The 20183-nt window shown below is 41.1% G+C and overlaps 1 long non-coding RNA gene across 1 annotated transcript in view; it reads right to left on the reverse strand.

The window, feature by feature from the left end:
* LOC112547841 (uncharacterized) overlaps positions 1 to 20183 on the reverse strand; it is an 88327-nt gene that overhangs the window by 23465 nt on the left and 44679 nt on the right. The window contains exon 3 of the long non-coding RNA XR_003091646.3: positions 19912 to 19988. This is a non-coding gene — a long non-coding RNA (uncharacterized LOC112547841). The remainder of the gene's footprint in view (positions 1 to 19911; positions 19989 to 20183) is intronic.

A 20183-nucleotide genomic window follows, 5' to 3' on the forward strand; every position in this document is an offset into this window, starting at 1 on the left:
CCATGGATTTGTGTACATTTAGCTTTTCTAAATAGTTCCTAACCTGTTCTTTATCCACCAAGGGCTGTCCATCTTCATCCCATCTTGCATCACTTAGCACTTTAGTCCGGGAGCCAACCTTGCCCGTGAATAAAGAGGCAAAGAAAGCATTGAGTACTTCAGCTTTCCCCACATCATCTGTCACTAGGTTACCTCCTTCACCCAGTAGGGGCCCCACACCCTCTCTGATCACCTTCTTGTTAACATACCTGTAGAAACCTTTCTTGTTATCCTTCACATCCTTAGCCAGTCGCAATTCCAATTGCGCTTTCGCCTTCCTGATAAACCCCCGGCATTCTTGAGGTATACATTTATACACTTCCCTGGTCAATGTGCTTAAGTTCACCAAGAATTTCCCCTGTAAGCCAATCCAGTCTCCTACCATGTTTGTTTCTCTTGCTATGCATCGGGATGGTTTCTTTCTGTGCCTTCAATAAGGCTTCTTTAAAATACTGCCAGCTCTCCTGGACTCCTTTCCCCTTCATGTTAGCATCCCAGGGGTTTCTGTCCATCAGGTCTCTGAGGGTATGTCTACACTACCCTCCTAGTTCGAACTAGGAGGGTAATGTATGCATACCGCACTTGCTAATGAAGCCCGGGATTTGAATTTCCCGGGCTTCATTAGCATAAGCGGGGAGCCGCCATTTTTAAATCCCCGCTGCTTCGAACCCCGTGTAGCGCGGCTACACGGGGCTCGAACTAGGTAGTTCGGACTAGGGTGCCTATTCCGAACTACCGGTACACCTCGTTTCACGAGGAGTAACGGTAGTTCGGAATAGGACCCTAGTCCGAACTACCTAGTTCGAGCCCCGTGTAGCCGCGCTACACGGGGTTCGAAGCAGCGGGGATTTAAAAATGGCGGCTCCTCGTTTATGCTAATGAAGCCCGGGAAATTCAAATCCCGGGCTTCATTAGCAAGTGCGGTATGCATACATTACCCCGCTAGTTCGAACTAGCGGGGTAGTGTAGACATACCCTGAGGGAGTCAAAGTCTGCTTTTCTAAAGTCCAAGGTGTATATTTTACTACTCTCTTTTCTTCCTTTGGTCAGGATCCTGAAATCTACCATCTCATGATCACTGCTTCCGAGGTTGTCACCCACCTCTACTTCCCCTATTAGTTCCTCCCTGTTTGTGAGCAAAAGGTCAAGCTGCGCACGGCCCCTGGTCGTATCCTTCAGCACTTGTACCAAGAAGTTATCCCCAACATTCTCCAAAAACTTCCTGGATTGCCTGTGTACTTCCGTATTGGTTTCCCAACAGATGTCAGGGTGATTAAAGTCCCCCACGAGCACCAGGGCCTGCAATCTGGAAGCTTCTCTTAGTTGTCTGAAGAAAGCCTCATCTACCTCATCCACCTGATTTGGTGGCCTGTAATAGACACCAACCACAACATCATTGCTGTTGTTTGCACCTCTAAACTTAACCCATAGACTCTCAACAGGTTTTTCTCCCTCTATATACTGGAGTTCTGAGCAATCATGGTGCGCTCTTACACATAGTGCAACTCCTCCTTTTCTCCCCTGCCTGTTCTTCCTGAACGGTCTATACCCTTCCATGATAGCGCTCCAGCCATGCGAGTCATACCACCAAGTCTCTGTTATCCCAATTAAATCGTATTTCTTGGACTGGACCAGGGCCTCCAGTTCTTCCTGTTTGTTGCCCAGGCTTCTCGCATTAGTATACAAACACCTCAGATAATCAGTTGATCGCTCTATCTTCTCCATTCAAATCAGGGGTCTTCCTTTCTTGCTCATACCTCTTTCCATTTCTTCCCAGTATCCGACTTTCCCACTCCCCTCAGGGTTTTGGTCCCCCAACAAACCTAGTTTAAAGCCCTCCTCACTCGGTTTGCAAGCCTGCCCACGAAGATGCTCCTTCCTCTCCTTGTTAGGTGGATCCCATCTCTTCCTAACAATCCTTGTGCCTGGAACAGAGTCCCATGGTCGAAGAAACCAAAGATCTCTCTCTGACACCACCTGTGCAACCACGCATTTACTTTCTCAATTTGACGATCCCTGCCCAGTCCTTTCGCTTTAACAGGGAGGACGGACGAGAACACCACTTGTGCTCTGAATTCTTCGATCCTTCTTCCCAGCACTACATAATACACAGTAACCCACTCAAGGTCATTCTTGGCCGTATTGTTAGTTCCCACATGGAGAAGGAGGAAGGGGTAGCGATCCGAAGGTATGATCAGTTTTATAAGCCTCTCAATCACATCCTGAATTTGAGCTCCCGGTAAGCAGCACACCTCTCGAGATTCCGGGTCCGGACGGCAGACGGATGGCTCAGTCCCTCTTAGGAGGGAGTCCCCAACCACCATCACCCATCACCTTCTTTTGGGAGTGGTTGTCATGGAACCCCCATCCCTAGGACTACGCATCCCATGCCTTCGAGTAGATGGTGGTCCCTTCCGGTGTCTTCCTTGTGAGGTCCCTTCCAAAGCATTCACCACCGCAGAGCCTGTGGAGAGAGCCAGAAAGTGATTACTTACCTCTATAACACTGGGGGGTTCCTGTGCTGGCCTTTTTCCCCTTCTAGAAGTTACATGCTGCCAGTTCTCTTTCTGGTCTCCTACTGCCCTCTCTGGCTCTTCCGCCTGCCGTACTTGCAGGATTAAATGCTGCCTTCTATCGAGGAAGTCTTCATCCTCTCTGATTGAGTGTAGGGTTGACACCTGGGCCTCCAGTCCTCTAATTTTTTCTTCCAAAATGGTGACCAGCTTGCACTTAGTGCAGATGAAATTTGATCTTTCTTCCGGGAGGAAGACAAACATGGCACACACTGTGCAGGTAACAACAGCAGACCTATCACCATCCATACCTGCTGTCCTGAAAAAAGGATTGGTTCCTTCCTACTGATATTGCACTCTCCTCTCTATTCTGTCCTTTCAAACTAACCCCAGTTAGCTTTCCTAAAAGAAGTTCAAAAAACTTTATATTTAAATACTTGTTTCCATGCTTCTTTCTCCTGTCTAGCCTCTGATCAGGAAAACAATGAAAGTAGACATCATGAGAGAGAAAATATCTGAATAACTGAGAATATGTTGGAAATTGTTTCTGTTCTTTAAAAAAGTCTCAACAAAATACCAAGGAGTACACCAGAGGGGAAAAAAGAATAATAATTAGAAACTAGAGATTTTCTGACCTTCAAAAGTGACTGTATAAGAAAATTTCCTTGTATATGATAGGAAATCAAAACAATGTTTCCCAAAAGAAATTTTAGAGGCAAGTTGAAAGATCATCAATAATTTGCACTTCCTTCCAGCAAAATTTAAGAGTGACCCACAAAAAATAAAATAAAACAAAACCAGTAACAGCAACACACAATGCCTGAAGAACAAACCAAGATATCATCTCTGAGAGGAAATCAAAAAGTCAAAGTAATCCTGTCAAAATAAGAAAAATATCAGTAAACTGAAAGTACAAGTGAAACAGCAGACTTAAATCTCAGAAGGGAAGATTTCTAGAAATACCTAACAAAAATTTCAAAGTGCTGGTAAAAAAAAAAAAGATCCTCTTCCACATAGGGGATTTTTTTTAAAGATACCTTTGTATTAGTTTTTACAGAGTTGTTAGAGTATTAGCACAATGGTGTGAAATTATTTAATAGGATGTTCCACATACCTACAAAAATAAAGAATGCAAAGCTTCAGCTGTACAGTGTTTGTAATTCAACTTCTGTGAGTAATATTCTTGAATGAGACTGTTAAAAACTGTGGGGCATAAGGAAATTAGCTACAATCAGGTAGTAATAAGAAATCTGCAGAAGGGCAAGATATTCAATAACAGCTATAAGTTTTGGGAGAATGGAGAGACAACTTCATATCCCATTAACTACTACCTCAAAAAGGAATGGCTTAATTGTCTAAGCCTCAGGTTTGACATTCTCCTCTTCTTAATGAGCTAGCAAGAGTAAAACGTGGTTCAGATCCCAGCAGAGACTCCTTAAACCCATCATCGTTCTGAGGGTAAACAAATGAGGTTCTTCGCTGTTTAGCAAGGTCTTTCAGATGAGTTCTTAAAAAAAAAAATTCCATCTGCTCTGCGTGGAAATTAAGAGATGGGATTATTCAAAACTACAGAAAACAGCAATCTCATCTGAATAAAAAGTGTTGGCCTTCTGGAGAAAAAAACCCTCTTCTCATCAAGAGATTCAGTTTTTGGCTAAAAAATGAGAAATTGGGTCAAGTATGTCTGCAACAATACAAACAACAAAAAGTCAGGAAATGGAACTTGGAGTAAAATTTCATATAAACTATAATAGATAAATGCATTTTCCACACACCTCAAAAGCAGTGCAAAGGCTTAGGGGAAGTAAAGGTAACGGAGAAGCTAAGGGACAAGGAAATAATTGTTGGGGGAAAGTCTGAAGGGTTGTTGGGTATGTGTGGGACAAGGGGTCCTGGGAGGAAGGATTGTTAGGGAGCCTCCACCTTGTAGATACTGGCTAATCCCTAGCCTCTCTCACTCAGTTAGGCACATCTTTCTCTGTCCCCATGTGGCCTTTCGCCCCCACTCAGCCAATGCCTTCCCTCTCCCATATGGTCTTGCATCCCTCTCTCTCACTCATCCCCTGTCTCAGTGTTGTGCCTCACTATCTCCGATGCCTCACTAGCTCCGATGTGCTTACCCTATCTGTTCCCTCCACCAGCCTTTCATAATGCCAGTCTGTTGACCCCCAGCAGCACTGTATACTCTGCTCAGTCCACTCCCCCCATCCTATGTCTCTTCACCTGGCCCCACTACAAAGCCCTTGTTTCCCTTCCTCTCTGAAGCAGCCTTCTCTTCTGGCATCACAATAGCTCTTCGTGGACAAAGGATGTAATTAAAGCCTCCCTTTGCCTTACTATCAGAATCAATTGTTCTACAATCTACAGGGTAGAAAAAATAAGAGGGGGTCATTAATTCTGCACTTGCACAGTGGCTCAGAATTCCTCGATTAACAAAGGGAACAAAGAACAAGATCACTGAAGCAGATGCCTTTAGGCAGGCTCCAGCTTGCACAGATTCCCACTGATTTCAGTGGATCTCTACCCAGGCCTGTATTGAAATCACTATGGCTACGTCTACACTGGCCCCTTTTCCGGAAGGGGCATGGTAATTTTTGAGATCGTAATAGGGAAATCCGCGGGGGATTCAAATATCCCCCGCGGCATTTAAATAAAAATGTCCCCCGCTTTTTTCCGGCTTTTAGAAAAGCCGGAAAAGAGCGTCTACACTGGCCAGATCCTCCGGAAAAAAGCCCTTTTCCGGAGGATCTCTTATTCCTACTTCGAAGTAGGAATAAGAGATCCTCCGGAAAAGGGTTTTTTTCCGGAGGATCTGGCCAGTGTAGACGCTCTTTTCCGGCTTTTCTAAAAGCCGGAAAAAAGCGGGGGACATTTTTATTTAAATGCCGCGGGGGATATTTGAATCCCCCGCGGATTTCCCTATTACGATCTCAAAAATTACCATGCCCCTTCCGGAAAAGGGGCCAGTGTAGACGAGCCCTGTGGGATCAAGGCCTAACACATTACAAATCAACAGTCATTTCAGAAAAAGTGAATTAACATTCCAGTGTTGTTCTCAGCAGCACTAGAACAAATCTCAGCCGTGTGACTTTTACTTTTCCATGGTACCAATCTTAATTGTTGGCATGCAATCTGTTGCTTGTTTTTATTTTGTTAAAAAAGTGAGGCAACAGTAGAATTGTTAGATCAACTCTAGTCATTCAAATGAAACTTCATCCATCATTATCCCTGAAGCCACCAGCTGTTTCTGATTAGGATAAAAGTGTAACTAATTTTCAAAGATAGAGACGGCATTCATTTTCAGGCATGAGTAATATTAATGCCACAGTCAGAGAAGCAAGAGATCATGGCACTGGTACTGTGATGTGACTGAAACATGCAAAAGAAATAATAAAATAAGTAATACAAATAATAATTCTGGTCTTCTATATTCTTTTTACACTAACAGACCTCATAGCTCTGTATGACAGCTCCTAACGGCTCCAAATAGGACAAAAATCCCATTCTGCATGGTGTTGTAAAAGAACATAGTAAGACTCTGGAGCTATGTCTACACTGCCAGCTTTTGCTGGCAGAGAATTTGTAAATGAAGCGCTGATTAGCATTTTGTTGTGCTTCATTTGCATAATCTATTTGAGCCATTTTGCGCAAAAACAAGCAGCGTGGATGTTTCCTTTTTGCACAAAAACCCCTTTTTGCGCAAGATCCTTATGCCTCTCTCTTGGGGAGGCGGGTCGGAACTTGAACCCAGAAGAGGCATAAGGATCTTGTGCAAAAAGGATTTTTTGCGCAAAAAGGAAATGTCCACACTGCTTGTTTTTGCACAAAAAACCCTTGAGCAAAAATGGCTTGAATAAGCCGGCAATGTAGACAAAGCCAGACTGTGCCCCAAAACATTTAAAATGTAATGCTGGTTAGGGTACATAAATGAGCTTAGGAAACAAATAGGAAAGTGGTGATGAAGGACATGGATTTCAATAAAAAGTCTCATGGTTTTGCTAGCAAGTTATGTACACAGTTTGATGTGATACAGAGGTTTCCATGTTGATCATGAATTCTTTTCCTTTATATATATTATTGTTTATAGGCTTCTGCTGATTATCTAGATTTCCTTTTAGGTGACAAAAAATGGGGAAAATATGAGAATGTTAAAGCAAGAGAGTATACATGGATGGTAGGAGGTATGGTGGGGTGTGCAAACCCAAACTGGGGAACAGGTATTAAGAACAAACTTAAAAAACAACTAATAGTCCAGTAATACCTTAGTAACTCTGGTCAGCTCTGCCCTGATACACCTTCTAGTTGTGCTGTCAGAAAAGGTGGAGCTTAAAAAGCAGACAAGCTTAATACATTAGGTCAGTCAGTGCAAGGGAGCAGACTTGAAGTTAGCCTCAACACAGACTCCAAGCCATCACAGATGAAACAATGGAGTAGCTGTTCATGAATTTGGTAGGAACTCCCTTCTCTCTCTCCCAAACACACACACACACACACACACACACACACACACACACACACACACACACACACACACACACCTTTTGTGATGGGGACATTTTACAGGCCGTAAGACAAGTCTTCACCAGGATTTTGGAGAGGCTGGAATGCAGTGCAAAGTAATCAAGAGAGTAGGCTAGGTGATACCCTAGCCTAGGTCACATACCTGAACTGCTTGCACCAGACCCCTGGACTAAAATCTGGAGGAGTGGGATGGCTGCCAGTTCCATGGACTTGCACTACTAGTCACTACCTCTAATCTCCCTCCCTGCAAACTTGGGTCACTAGGTGGTATGACCAGTCAGAGCTCTGACCGCTTGGGGACATGGTCTATAGAGAAAGTCCCCATCACATCTGGTGGAGAAAGAGGCGATAGCCCCAGTCCAGCTGAAAGAACATTAATGGGAAAAAACCACAACCCATCATGGCTGGGAATGGTGAGTAGCCGTATTTGAAGATGCTCAGATACATAAAGCATCTATCTAGTGGCCCTCCAATGGCATACTACATCCAGCCTGTAGGCCACTTCTTGTTCACTCCTGCTCTGGACTGAAGTTCCCTAGTATGTTCTGATCTACTCTCAGTTCAAATAGTATTTGATCAGCATGCACTAGGGAACATTTAGTGTGCGGTGGTAGGGTCCTCATGACCAATTAGTGCATGAAATGTTAGTGTGCTACACGTGCACAACCCAACATGTCATGCACTAACTCTCTGTCTAGACAATCCCCAAGAGGACTTCCCTGAATTTCACAGGATAAAGCATCTTGAGTGTATTTTGTCCACACTGGTGAACTCAACCCCACTGTTACCCTGCATATCCTTTGTACTGGCAATACTCTGCTGCCACAAAGCTCATAGGGACACTAGCAAGAGAGGGGACAAGTTATGCCAGCCTGCAGGGCTACCTTAGGGGGCATCTACACTGCACCCTTAGCTTGAAATAAGCTACGCAATTTGAGCTACGCAAATTGCGTAGCTTATTTCGAGTTAGTTTTGAAATAGCTTGTTTCATAATTTGGCGCTATCTACACAGTGCCAAATGTTTAAATAAACCGCTATTCCAAAACATCCCTTAATCCTCATGGAATGAGGTTTACAGGGACGTCAAAAAAAGCGAGCCAGTTATATTTTGAAATAATGGGTTTGTTTCAAAGACATGGAATAGCTATTCTGGGATCCAGAAGTATCCCAAAAATAACGCTGCAGTGTAGACGTACCCTTAGTTTGCAACAGGAGCTGACCCGGTCCCTTGCAACCTCTGAATAGGGCATGTGCAAGCAAACTTGGTCCCTATGCCTTTATGTTTCCACCCCTCATGGGCAGCAGTTTCAGCAAACTTTTCTTACAAGCTGTAAACCAGGTGCATACTGACTGATGACATGCCAACATATCCAAAGCTGCTGAGTATGCTGAAGCCAGCAGCTATGGGCTTATCTTTTTGCCTAAGGATTATGTTGGCAGAGTAAAATGTCTTATTTTAATATGTACTGCGAAGATTTTAAATGCTTCATTAAACATGCATAAGAGGGGTCCAAACAAGAAACAAACTGGTTTAGCCAAAGCAAACAGAGACAAAGCCAAGATGTTTATTTTCAAAAGAGAAGACATTGCTCTTGTGGGATCATTCTCTCGCATTAGCTTTTTTTCAGTGAACCCAATAGATAGATTTATATGTCATCAGTGGAGCTTTCGCACAGGGGCTATTGGCAAATGATTGACATGAGGGCATGATCATAGCACATTAGGTTTGCTTTGATTTTAGGGTTCATCTGAAACATCAAGCAAGTCCCATGAAATCTATTGATTTCATCAATGTTAAGGAGCCAGCTTTCTTTCCATGAAACCAGTCAGGCCATGTTCTTCCTTATGTGATGGGCAGACATGGCTCCCCTTCCAACAATTATAGGACTCTGGAGTCTCAAGGGGCAATTGGCTGAACTACTTCTTCATCTTGGCTTCTAAACAGCTGACAGGTCAGCTCCCACTATTTGGTTTGGTATCTTCTGGGGATTAGGCAACCTGCATGCCTTTACAACCCACAATCTGTTAAAGTAGGGCCAGGAAAAGATCATCTAGTCATACTGATGCAACAATTTATTTCACTTTGGAGCTGATGAACACTAGCCAAGACTTCGTCAGGAAAATCCCAGCACAGTACACTCAGGGGTGTTTCACAACCAGAGTAAATGGGCAGACAGTGCATCAGGAGTTTGACTGGACATATATTCCCAACCCTGCATCCTGTCAATATCAGGGAAGATAACAGGGTGTTGATGGGAGGGGAGGGGGGAGAACACTCCTCCCCAGATAACAGGGTGTTGAAGTGTGGGGAGGGGGAGAGCACCCTTCTGTCCCCCCTCCCCTTCCCCTGCAGAATGCTACAGCAAAGGAAGCAGCCCATCCATCGGCATCCTGCAGGCCCCAGAGGGGAGCAGAGCTTGCAAACTTTTCACTCTTAAGTTTTGTGCTACCATTTTCTCCAGTCAATTGAGAAACTAGCTTTCATGCCAAAACCATGCGAAAATGCAGATCTTGCCTGATCTCAACACAAAACCATAAGGTGACCCAGAGTCCATCAAAACTGGGCTCAAGTTTGCAGGACTTAGCAAAACATTTTTTACCCTGGTCATAGCAGATTCTGCTCTAGATGAACTCAGAACGCTCTCATTGATTTCATTAGCGACAGGCTCCCATGTCCTATGGGAAATTGTAGCAACTTAGTGTTGCATGTATAAATACACATTTTTGAAGAGGGTTATTACAGGACATGCAGGTTTGTGAAACATTTTGATTAACTAAAAACAAAGTAAATAAGTTAATGAGTTTCACATCATATATCTGATTTAACTTTCATTTGATTTATTTAGTTTATCTGTCTTATTCTTGATAAATTGCCATCGTTATCATGATAGCAGCATATATTATTGTGCAATTGGATCTGCTAGCAAAGATCTTTGAGCCCTTAGGCACAGTAGACTTGAGTAGAGAACCAGGGCCTAAAACTGTATGGAGGGGGAAGAGATGAAAAATCATTTTGCAAGACCCAAGTATCTGAAGCTCTGATTTTAAACTGGTCTTGCTATTGAAACAACTTTGAGGTCATGAAGCTTTTCTTCAGAAATTCCTGAGTAACCCAATTAACAAAACCCAAACCCATATATTTTTTGTTCTTCTTTATTGCATAGTGATTTTAATTATGCTCCTTGTATCACGGCATCACCTAATTCCAATATGAGCACAATCATGTTTGACTTAAAGTTTAAATGTTACTGTGAATGGAAACTCATCAACATTACGTTTTCCAAGTCTTTATAAAAACAAAAACAAAAAATCAAGTAAAATACGGTGAAGGCAATCCCGTGGTTGAAATAATTCAGTATTTGCTACAAAAAATTAAATTTAAAAAAATAAATAAGCATATTAAACACATATTAAATAAGCATATTAAACACAATCAAAGAAACAACTGACTATGCAAAATGAAAAAGGGGACCAAAACTTTTTGCAAAAGCAAGGGAGGGCAACTTTGGATCCAAAAAACAAGTTTCTGTGGATTACAGAGTAGATTCGCATTGAGTAGCACCATATTTCATTCATTTCTGTGGGGGCAAGTGATGTAACTATTCATGGAATAAGTTGCTACTCAGTGTGAATAAGGGTGGCAGAATATAGACCTCAGAAAAGAGGGGAACACTCTTCAGAAGATAAAGGCTCAGTCTATTTCCACAGAAAAAATTTCTCTCATAGAAGTTACTCAGCAGTTATCCCAATTTAACATTTAACTTCCATCTTAACCAGTTCAACAAACTCTGAATTCACAATAATAAATGCCATGCTTTAGCAGAAATCTCTGGCATACTGTCACTGTACAATCCATAAATTTGACAGGCAATCAATCACTAGCATTGCAACAGCATTTGAAAGAAAATCCCTATTGGTTTCTCCAAGAAACTAATGAGAGAATAAAGAAACTTAGGCTGAACTTCTCTTAAAAGTTTAACCACTGAATAGCTAGTTTTCAAAACACAGATTTCAGAATTTCTGATTGATTGTTAGTAGAGCAATGGCCATATTTAGTCACATGTAATTCAGGTTGCTGCAAGACATACCTAACATGCAGTAGCTCTAAACTTTAATGTATGTACATCTTCACACATGGAATCTCCTCCTTCCCCTCTCCCCCATACATACATAATAAGGATAAAGGACACAACATGAGGATAATTTTGCCTTCAGATAAGTACAGGCAATTCCCATTGAATACTGTGCATGTATCTGAGGTCAGAAGATGACCTAGAGATATCAGAGAAGTAGAGAGAGAGGGTGAGATTCATATTCCCTTATTTATGTTGAGTAATACTCCAATCCACAATAAGTCCTATTGATTTCAAGGGGAACCAGTCAAGGAGTAAGGCCTCCTCACACATTTACCTTAGTTCAACCACACACAAAAAACTATATAACAACTAACAAAGCTCAAAAATCTGAGAGGTTACCCGTACATTTTGGGATGAGTTATATAGCTAGAACTTGTATTGATTTCATGAGAGACAGAGAGAGAGAGAGAGAGAGAGAGCGCTAAAGTAGTGGTTCTCAACATATTTACCATTGTGGGCTGCATATACAGCTCTCTGTGTTATGTAGACTGCAGCCACACAATAAATAAATACTTTTATGTCCTTGCAGATGTCACATGGTCTGCAGCTGTGTGCCAATTGGGCCACAAATGGGAAACGGATTGAGAACCATTGATCTCAGAAATAAGCAAGAATAAGCAAGATACTAGGAGCTATATTTTTCCATAGAGTGAGTCCAAGGAAATCAATGCAGTTATGTTCTGGCTTTAAAAACAGTATTGTAAGAAAGAAAGCAAACTGTCATGAATTGAGCATTGCCAATGAACCTTCACATTAAAGTTCCCATTCCCTAGCTTGAGCTATATTATTTAACCATATTCTTAATATGAGAATGTTAATTCTTTTAACAATAGTTTATACAAGCCATTTTGTAGAATATTATAAAACATATTAGTTAATGAATAAAGACTAACTAAAAATATTGTGTATAAGTTATATAATTACTACTGCCACAGCTGTAAGAAACTACTGTAGGACTCATTCTCAAAATACTTGAGGAAATAATGCTGCCAATAAATTCTACATGCAGCAATTTCTGTTCTATTGTGTACAGGTCTCTTCAGTGGGGTTGCATAAATATAACAAAGCAGAATTTTATGCATATGTGTCTTTAATTTAACCATTCATTAAAAAGTAAGAGAAATAGAGATAAAAAATAATTTTCTTTTTTAAAATTAACCAGATAGTTAAAGCTGTTACAGAGCTTAATCTTGTGTCTACTGTTACCTTATTTTCACTAAAGCCAGGGTTACACTAATATTGCTTTTATTAAATGCCACTGTTGATTTAAATGGAAAAGGGATTGCTCTGATCACACACACATATATATATCTATTCACTCATATACAAACAAACAAACTCTATCTTGCTTTTGCTTAAAGTTACCAGTCTGTTGCCCACATTAACTCACTGGCCAGGTGAGTTAAGTGTGAGAAGGAGGAGCAGGTGCTTCTCTTGGTCCGGACTGATGCTCCAATCTTGACAAGATGAGACCCCGCAATTCATGCAAGACACCTCATCTTTTATAAGACTTTCCCCCTATTCAAGTCTATACATTTTGCTGGGTCAGTCCTTAATAAATCACCATTTGTTCTGTTTAGCATCTCTTTATCTGGGGGTTATTCTTTACTCTGACATCAGTATGTTGGTGCTTGCTTCCAAGTGTCATTTCAAGGCTGTCTTATTTGTAAAGGAATACTTGTCCATAACACTCCAAGGCCATCTATAATGTCCTGCATTCGTCTACTTTGTCTTGGGCCTCAATTTATGGTACCTTGATGCCTCTGATGTCTTACAGCCTCTTCTCCAAACTCTCACATTCATTCACTACCCCACCCCAAGAACTACATAATCAGTTCACACATGGGAAAAGGGATACAATTGTCCATACAAAAAGTATCATTCTATTTCAATACAAAGCATTCTGCCAATGCTCTTGGACAATTCACTTCACTTCTTTGCCTCATATTTCCCATCAGTAAAATGGGGACAATAATGCTCATTCGCATTTATAATGTGCTTTGAGATTTATGCCTTAAAGAAAAAAAAGACTACTATGCTAGATAAGGATTAATTACAATACACTTCATAAACATGTGGTTTACCTCCCACCCAAGCAGGGAGAGTTAGGGCCTTCTTGGCACTGTCAATATTTTGACCATGCCAGTCCCCTTTAACGAAATCTCTGAAGGATATATATGAATGGATTGAATTCTGCATCAAACTTCCTTATGAGATTATGAGTAATTAGTTTGTTGGAGGTCCTTTTTGGAAAACTGCTATTGTTATTGACTGACTATATTTGTGTTTCCACTGAAAGAAAAGTTTCACTTTCCAAGGCCTGGTCTACACTTAAACTTAGGTCAACATAGCTGTGCTACTTGGAGGGTGTGGAAAACCTGCACCCTGAATGCAATAGATATTCCCATCTAATACCCAGTATAAATGCAGCTAAACTAACAGAAGAATGTTTCCATCAACTATCATTTGGGGAGGTGAGCTTCCTACAAGGAGGGAAAAAACCCTTCCATTGAAAGAGTCTGTATCTACACAACGGGGTTAAAGTGACATAGTGACTTGTCAGGAGTATTTTTCTCCTTTAAAAATAAATGTAAAATAACAGATTTAGGGATCAATTGTTATAAGGTGAGCCTATCTGCTTCACAAACTGTACCCTGTTTCCCCAGCAGTATCTCTGCCATTTCCACACCTATCTGGAGAAATTGAGTAAAGTATAGATTATCAGAAGTAGAAGTGTATAAAGTATGCAGTGGCCTTCAGTACCTAGATAGTTTATTAGCAAACTTGCTTCCTTGCTGCAGGGGGCCCATCATAATAGCAACAATATAATTTTCAAACATGTCAACTGTTTGTGAGGCCTGGTCTACACTAGAACCATAGTCCAAAATAATCTCCTCCTCCCTCAGTTCGAATTGATAAGAGATATGACCACACTACCAAGCCTGTTATTCCAGAATAAGGGGCTATGTAATTCGAACTCTGTACTCCTGCTTTTCATGAGGAAAAACACTAATTCTGTACTTGTAAGTCCAAAATAACGATAGTGTGAATACTCCAGTGCCACTAATTTGAATTATTGGCCTCCGGGAGGCCTTCCAGAGTTCCCCAGAGTGCTTCCTAAGTCCGAGGTAGTGCATCCACATTAACAGAGTCTGCCTTGGACTAATTCCAATGCTTCCCTGTAGAGAGGACACACAAGTTCAAATTTGCTAAATCTAGAGTTCATAATTTGAATTCAGTAATTTCAAAATAATTTCCTAGTGTAGACATGTCCTAAATGTATAACTCAGATTTAGTAGGAAAGGCAGAAGTAGAAGAAGGGGTGTGAATGGTAGTAACCTCTCTAATATCTGTAATTTGAACAGATCAATAGCATTTTAAAACTAGCAGCTTATTTTATTCCTGGAAGTTCTAACTAGCAGAAATTGTAATACAATAATTTTTTGTTAATGTATTGCTGCTACACTAACATGTTACCGGGCCATCTACCGAACTTCCACCACAATATTTCACCCCCTCCAGGATTTTATCATAGCCTGCCTCTCCAAATTCTCCCATTAGCCTTTGATTCTTTCTCCTAACCTCAGCCTCTCATTCTTAACCAAAGATAACCAAGCAGATCTAATCTTCATTTCCATCAACTTCCAATCTGTGAAACTCCTTTCCACATAGGCACAGAAACCTCAGAAGCCTCTATGATGGGTGACAGCAGATGATAAATTTCATAAACTATGGGACTCTGCACTAATCCAGTTTAATTCAAAAAGGCAAAGAATGAGAGTGATTGATCTAAATCATGTTTGCGATTACATATGTTTGGAGCAAAAGAATAAACATTTCCTACATTGACCTTTTCGCCCTAATCTTGCTATGTAGTGAGAAAATACATATAATCATGTAAATGAAACCATAGATTGTATAAATATTTCTCATTTTATATACAATTGGATTTAACATGCTAACGTATTTCATTCATATGACCAAACTACATTACATTAAAAAGAATTGGTATTTTAAATTCCTTTTTAAGTGTCCTTTCTTAAGAATTTAAATTGTATTAAATCCAATAATTTATAAAAAGTTCTTAGCCTTTCTTTTATATAGGAAAAAAACTATTCTTCTTTTAAGGTCAACTTAAAACACTAGCTAAATTAAATGGTATATATTTTTGCCGTGGCACCTGCAATAGCATCCTGGCCCTATAAGACCAGAGGGGGAAGTTTCAGGGATTCAAGCTCTCCCATTCCAGGAGTTGTGTGACATTCCCCAGGGAATGAAAGACATATGCTGACAGAATGGAAATTGTCCCAGGGTAATAGCTGGTGTCTGGGGGAGAGAGAGCAGAACAGGCTTTTATCTCAGTAGGGCCTGAGAGCATTATAGCATATGGCAGACCCCTAGAATATTTTACACAATATTTGATCATCAGTTTTTAAGTGACCTTAGATGATAAAAAAACCCACTTATTTTTAATATGCTCATAAAACAGTCACATCCCAAAACAAAAGGAAAATAAAAACTAGACTAGGGTCTGGTCTACACTGGGAGTTTAGATTGAATTTAGCCACAAGAGGTCAAATTTCACACCATGAAGCCTTTTCCATCGACTTTAAGAGCTATTAAAGTTGATTTTGATATTCCTGCTTTTCACAAGGAGTAATACTAAATTTGACCTTGCATGGTTGACTTTACAGTAGTGCCATGCAGCACTCTGAAAGTCAAAGTTCTTGGCCTCCAGAAGATGTCTCAGTGCCCCTTGCTGACCATTCTGGCCAGGACTTTCCCTCACCAGTCTGTGGATTCCCAGGACACTCCCCTAGCAGTGTTGGGCAGCATCATGGAGGACAGCATGGATAAGGAGGAGGAGGCAGAGTAGAGTGTTCCACAGATGAGTGGGGTAACAGATGTCACTGACAGACAGGACCTTTTCATATCTTTGGAGACAATCCCCTCTTCCACCAAAGTATCCAGACACCAATCCTTGGAAGGGCACTTGTGGTGAGTTCAGATTTTTCATCATGCTACAAGTGGGTTAGGACAATCAGGTGTGGTCTGTAACAGCCACTGTACCTAATAGCAGGGGTACAGCTTGCTAACATGTCTGGAGATGGAGCGGGAATTGTCCCTGCACATCTCCATAAAGCGCTCATAGAGGAACTCTTTAAACCATCTCACAAGGGTTCGGGGGGGGAGGAGGTTGTCTTATTCCATCCTCCGCGGTAAAACACCTTTCCACACCAAGCCAGCAATAAGTACTCTGCCATCTTTGCAGCATAAGACCCAGGTTTCTAACCACATTCAATCAGTATCCGCTCCCTCTCACTCTGTGGCTACGTCTACACTGGCCCCTTTTCCGAAAGGGGCATGCTAATTTTAAACTTCGTAATAGGGAAATCCGCGGGGGGATTTAAATATCCCCCGCGGGATTTAAATAAAGATGTCCGCCGCTTTTTTCCGGCTTGTAGAAAAGCCGGAAAAGAGCATCTAGACTGGCCCGATCCTCCGGAATAAAGCCCTATTCCAGAGGATCTCTTATTCCTACTTCGAAGTATTGCTTGAGTCTCTGCTCTGCTCCACACCCAGATCCTCTCCCCAGTCTCCCACTCACATGGTCCTTCATGAATGGAAAGGAGCTCTCTGCCAGTAAATGGGGGATGCCAAACACACAGGTGCCGCATGAGCCCCTGCCCTGCTGCCACATCTGGACCCCCTACCCTCTGCAGGCTCAAACCTCATACTGTCCCCTACCATGCCTGCCTCCAAACTGGGTCCAGCTACTTTTCTAAGAACTCTGTGGTGTACCTGCTGCAGAGTGGCCACTTCAGAGCATAATTGTGGCCTTGTACATAACACATCCCCATTGTTTTTAGACAGACTTTTCTTTTTGTTAATAGATTAGATTTGACACTTTACAATATATTTCTTGTAAAGTCTACCCATCACTTTTCATTGCAGGGGGAAAGGCTGTGAGCATGCTGCACACTCCCCCAACTCCAGCAGGTGTCCAGCAGGCAAAAATGGAGCAGGGATGACATGTTCAAGGAGCAAATGCAACCCACCCATATGCACAGGGAGCACTTCGGCAAATGAAGGAATACCTGTTGCTGGAGATGAGAGAGGAGCGTGAGGACAGGAGAATGTGCAGGGAAGCTGGAAGCAAAGAACCAGAAGAGAGTCTTGAAGACCATGATGGATTTGATGAACCACATGGCAGCCTTCCAGGACAGCATCATGTACAGGCACCCTTCACCCCCCCCCCCTCCCCACCGCCAGCCCCTGCAGAACCACATTCCCTTCTCACTGAGTTCTATCACTTCCTCTTCCAGAGGCCCTAGAACACAGGGCCCTGGATATGCTGTGGATATACTCTAGCATAAGGCACACCATGGTTAATATGACTGACATAATACTTTGATGCTCAACAAGACCAATGATGGGTTCCATGCTTACACTGCTATGGCATCTATGTGGATAACTGGAGTAAAAAAGGGCATGAAGAGACTGATGGCTGTTGCTTTCAAGCAGGGGGAAGGGAGGAGACAAGTGCCTTATGGGATGCTCCTGGCATGTACCCAGAACCACCCGGTGCACAGTTTTGGTCCCAGTGTGCCCTGGGAGCATAACCCAGAACACAAAAGGCTGCAGGGACTATGGGATAGTTCCCCCAATGCATCAGTCTCAGCGTCAATGGTTGCCACCCTAAAGGGGATGCGCCACTTCAAACTGCATTGAATTCTTACACACAATATTACAAAATTGGGAGCTAAACAGCCAACCATAATAAATTTGACCTTATCTCTAAGTTTGACCTAGATCTTTAACGCATATCACCTAGCAAGAAACTAACTGTTCACGGAACCAACAGCATCCAAAAATCTAGCTTTATTCTTTGCATTATTTTATATATTGGCCTCAATCTCTCAATCACTACTCTAGTCTAGTGGTAATGTTTGATTTGATTTTCTTTTTAATTCCAAGGAACATAAAGTTGTCCCTCCAGTAACTATGCAATGGTAAAACATTGCTATTTGGCTTCACACAACAACAGATCATTTTTCAACAGTCATTTTATAAAATAAGAGGTTTAAAAAACAAAATTTTATTGCCTTAAAAAAGGATTATCTTCAGAATTCTGAAGATCCAAACTCTTTCAGGCATTTAAAAAAATGTTCTCACATAAAGAAATACTACCAGCTTTCATAGTCAGAAATACTACCAGCTTTCATACCAGTATTTCATAGTCAGTTTACACAGTACACTATAATTAGTTGAGAGAGTAAGTATAGTATATTATTGCACAGTCACAACTTTCTAGGATTTTCTCAGTTTTAGGAAAGCATTGAAAATGTTTTCCATTTCCTCATTTCTGAAGTTAAAACAATCACACAGGTAGCCTCCCTTTGCCTTCACTGGAAATGCTCCCCAATGTTAGAAAATTCTGGAATTCAATATTCATCACAGCTGTTTTACAGACACAGTATGTCTGCTGTCTACCCTGGAGTGAAAACAAATAGCAGCCAGTTTGCTGGTCACACGTTCCAACTGGGATTTTGCCATCTGTCATTGTGTTTGTACAGCTATTTAGATTTCCAGTTCATACCAAACAAATTCCACCTACAGTACTAGCAAAACTTCAAACAGCAATAAGAGAGATTATTTAGCTAGAGAAATTTGTACTACTCTTACAACACATACATCTGTTCAGAGTTTTAAATATTGTTCACTATAATTGAATTAAAGGCTTCTATACTGGGGTCATATGTACAATTTGCAAATACTAATGAGCAATAAAAGTAAAAACTACTCATCTTGTCATTTTCTAGGATTGTAGCTGTTAACTGTGATTTAGCTATATTAGCTGTATTGATGTAGAAAGAATTACATTAGAGAGATGATAGTCTGTAGGCTTATTATAAAATTCTAAAGAAAAACAAAAGTATTGTCTTAAAAAAATCAATGTGTATGAACTTTTTAGTCAATGAAATTCTTAAAAATAATAATGCTGATGCTCACAGATCTGCTTTGTGTCTTTTAAAGATAGAAGAGGTGATTTATTCTAAGGTTTTCCACACAAACATAGACAGAAAAAAAAATAACAGTAAGCCAACAGTAGTTCTTTGTCTATGCATAGTGTCAGTGGATCCTGCAGGGAGTTTAGCCTTTTAAACAAAAGCAAACACATGACAAAAGCAAACACAAGCCTATTTGATACATATATAATGTCAACTATTCTTTCTTGGAAAGGAAACTTGGGCTTTTGGTTGCTTCCCTCCTTACCACCACAGCACTCCCACCCTTCCCCCAGCCTTCTGCAAAGCTGCCAACTCTCATTCTTTTGGAATGAGGCACTCTCATTTATTGTCTCAATTTCAAGCTGCCCGAGGCCTAAAATAAAGAGAGTCACAATTGATTTCAGTTGGATATTTAGAAACTCATTCAGATTCTTTCTAAGTTAATTAGATGATCACAAGTTGGCAGCTTAATAAATTTCCTGCTGGAAACTAGATTTGTAAGACTCAAACCAAAAATCTTCCAAGTAAACATTCTTCTGGGAGACAATATATCATACTCCTACAGCACTGAGCTGGAGTAGAAGTTATAACTAGAATGAGTTATAACTACACCTGCCTGTTCTCATGACAGTCATTATAAACAGGAGTCCATCTTATGACCAAAGAAATTATCCAAACAACTTAAATTACCTGCAAAAATGTTTCTTAATTTTTCTGTGGACTTTACTTCTGTAATGGAGCTTGAAGGGCTTGACTCTGAATTGCATCTGAAAGAAACAGAACAAAATAATAGATTCTGGGCTGCAATAGGGACAGCCTAGCTTACCTCAAACAATATTTTGTTAAGCATACATGCAAGCAAAAGGCATGTAGATGTTTATTTTTCTTTTTTTGCCAGCCAGCTAGCTAGTAGCAGACGGATTTTAAGGAGGATCCCAAAATGGCACATAAGGAGAGAATAG

This window comes from Pelodiscus sinensis, chromosome 7, assembly GCF_052426305.1.
Source record: "Pelodiscus sinensis isolate ZL-2025 chromosome 7, ASM5242630v1, whole genome shotgun sequence".
NCBI classification, from domain to species: Eukaryota; Metazoa; Chordata; order Testudines; family Trionychidae; genus Pelodiscus; species Pelodiscus sinensis.